This window comes from Bidens hawaiensis, unplaced genomic scaffold, assembly GCF_021521415.1.
Source record: "Bidens hawaiensis isolate Kalapana, Puna unplaced genomic scaffold, B.hawaiensis_p1.1 tig00035597_1, whole genome shotgun sequence".
Lineage (NCBI taxonomy): Eukaryota > Viridiplantae > Streptophyta > Magnoliopsida > Asterales > Asteraceae > Bidens > Bidens hawaiensis.
Window position 1 is genome coordinate 183,008 of NW_027505381.1, and position 3,346 is coordinate 186,353.

Sequence of the window (3,346 nt, forward strand, 5' to 3'; positions counted from 1 at the left end):
AGTTTATATATATTTCAATACACTCTTATTACTTTAGACAAATGTTTTATTAAATCGGTTGTATCAATATAGTACACCATTCACCGTTCCTACTTAAACTTAAGTACTTTTTATGCTGCAAATATATCTTTCATAGAACTCAGTTTGTGATATATAGCATATCTTAATTTAGTTGAACTTTAATCATACAACAGTATAACTATATAACCAGATAGACAACCTTAGCTCATCCAAGCCAAGTAAAAACTGAACCTTTTTGCAAACCGATAATCAAAAAACAGCATTTTGCTTCAAACTAATAACTAAATTAGAAAATACAAGTTCCATCATTCATACGTTAAATAGCTTGTTTAACATACAAATTAAACAAAATCAGTTACAACAGTTTACGACACATCTCACCTTCCACGGATATTAAAGACACCCCGCTCGCTGCTGACATCATCATCCATGCTTACATCCAAAAACAACCATTGTTGTTCACACTCATTTCCGAGCTGGCATTGCTGCTCGTTGCAAGTGGTGAATCCGAAACACTCATCGTTCGACTCCTTGTGGGACCCGTTCTCACACTGTACATTGATGACGCTGGAATATTAGTCATCAATGGCCTTAAGTTACCGGGCACTGTCCTCCCTTATATCCTATTCCAAAACAAACAGCTTATAATTATAACCAAACTTCATATTAATATTATTTCAATAACAATTTGACTCATTTTATGTAAAGTGTGACGAAAGAAACACGTACCATATGTCTAATAGCCATATCCAATGATTTCTTTGAAAGTGATCTACCAAAACCTGAGCTATCGGGAGACGACTTAGCAGACAAGTTACTATGAGGCGAATGCTTGTCATCTAGTTTTGGAGGGACCAGTTTCCTCATATTAACCACCCTTTCAACCATCTTCGTCCCATACGAACCTGGGCTCGTATTATCATTAGCTTTAGCATACGCCCGGTTCAGTGCAGGAACCGGGACTGAGCTTCCACTGTTATGAACCAAACCGTTAGGTAACCGTCCTCGTGAAGGTGAACATGATTGCCTTCTTATTCTTCCATTAACCGCAGGCTCAACAGATGAAGACCGGGAACCGGGTGCACCAGGCCGTCCGCGTGTAACCGAAGGGGGCCTATCGGCTAGTGAGGTTCGTAAGTTCGGTGGTGCATCGAGAGTGTAACCGGGCATTTCTTGAGGGTTCCATGGTCTCGGTCTGCTTGGAGAATTAGAGCGTGGTGGCGGTGCGGATGGTTTGGCCGTGGGTGTGGATGGTCTTGTTACGGTTGTCGATGTGGGTTGTCGACAGGTTGTGTCGGGGCCCGTGATGCTGGTTTTTGTTACGGGTAAAGATGGTCGGCTTGTGGGAGTTGAAGATCTTGTCGTGGACCTTGGTGTCGGTGTGGAAGATCTAGCTGGTAATGCGGGCTTGGTTGGGCCCATAGTGGGCCGGGAAGTAGGTGTTGAGGATCTTGTAGGCCTAGATGTTGTTGTTGAAGTGGATCTAGATGTTGTACTAGAAACTGTTTTGGTTGAATTTGATATGGGTCTGGTCGGCTGGCCCAATGTGGGTCTTCCGGTTGGGGGGTAGCGGGCCTTCTGGTTGGAGTAGCGGGCCTTGAAGCTGGGCCTCCAGATGAGGAAGGCCTACGGATACCAGTTGTTGAAGCATTTAATGGTTGTCTGGATACCATATTATTCCTACCAGTAGCCTCTATTTGGGAATTTGATAACTATAATATATTAACATAAGCAAGCAAACGATATTATTATTTCACAAATTTAATGGTTATGAAATTGGTGTCTAAATATATAAATCCGAGAAATCTTACCCGAGATTTTAGTGCAGTAGGGGCGCGCTTTTGGTGTTCCTCCTCGAGCTGTAACGGTTTTATGTGATTCTATTTCTAGTGTAGGAAAAAGAGGCGTACCAGGCGGTGTCAAAAGCCTGAAAACATAACAATATTCACTAAACAGTAACCAAACGAACATAAAAACCAGTAACAATATTAAAATGTACCAATCATAATCATTCTTATCATTTTCAGAGTTGAGAAATCTATCAGTGCTGGTTTTTTCTAGGAGGTGTACCAATCGCATTCGATCCTGCAAATTTAATACAACAATTTATACCAACAGAACAAAAAAGAATCACCAACAAGTGAATTGACCACTTTTAGCTTCCTAAATTACAGTAGGGATGCGTATCTAACCGAAAAAACTGAACCAAATTTATAGATTTTCATTTTTTTATTTAAGTAATTTATAATAGACTGTAACTCATATAGTTTAGCCCAAACGTATAATAATCAATTAATTAACAAAACTAACTATTTAGACCCAAATTCATTATTTTGGGCCAAAATTTTCAAGCTCAAATGGCAAAGCCGAAAAACCGAACGGTTTTCTAAAATTCAAAAACCAAAAGTTTTGGTTTTAGCCCCAAACCGAACCCCTAAATTACATAAGTACTTACATATCATGAATGCAATACTAACAATTGATATATTATTGAACCGAACCGAACCCCTATACCAACAACTATCACGAAAATCAGATATTATTGAACTACCGATTGACGAATCGAATTCGGCGTTTTGAAGCAGAAGATCCCGCTCTTTTTCTCGTTTCCTCATCTCCAAAAACAACCCTAGCTCCTCTTCTTTCTCTTTCACTACCGACTTCCGAAAACTCCCCATCATTTGCGGCTGCCGCTGTTTCACAGCCCCCGGTCCCGGCATTCCCTTCTCCGCCGCCCGAAAGCTCCGATTCATCGCCTTTTCCGAAACCCTAAACCCTAAAAATCACCTCGTATTCACGAAAATGGAACATTCAGCTCCAGATCTGAAAACTGAGCTGATATGATGCTAATGCAAGAAATTAAGAAAAATGACCGTTCAAATTTATTTGAAAAAAGAATATCGAACTTTATTGATGCATTTATGGAACAACAGGTGGATGAATAAATGCGTGTGATGAGAATAACCCAGATGGAGATATGAAGAAGGGGGGTTTTAAGTTTTAGAGAGAGAGAGAGTTGAGATGAATTTGAAAAGATGAAGCAGGGGGGAGTGGTGGCAAGGAAGGTAATTATTAACGTTATACGACAAAACAGGTTTGTTTTGAAATAAATATTCTGTCTCGAAACAAATGTTTTGAATTGTGTAAGAAGAAAGAAAATGTTCCGTTTTATTATTCGAATTGCTTATGGATACAACATTTAAATTAATAGTTTAAGGGGGTTTGTTGACCGTCATTATCATTGCATCACTCGCTCCCCCAAAAAGATATTTTAAATTTTTTTTATTTAACCGCAAACATCCATTAAAACTCAAACCAAGCACCC

General features: G+C 39.5%; 1 pseudogene across 1 annotated transcript; it reads right to left on the minus strand.

The window, feature by feature from the left end:
• Positions 1-398: 398 nt before the first annotated feature.
• LOC143612841 (uncharacterized) lies at positions 399-2,778 on the minus strand (annotated as a pseudogene). Its single transcript, XR_013150005.1, has 5 exons — positions 2,499-2,778; positions 2,021-2,106; positions 1,833-1,948; positions 747-1,733; positions 399-636 (listed from the first exon to the last, which is right to left on the minus strand). The product of XR_013150005.1 is annotated as an uncharacterized LOC143612841 (transcript).
• Between the last annotated feature and the right edge of the window lie 568 nt (positions 2,779-3,346).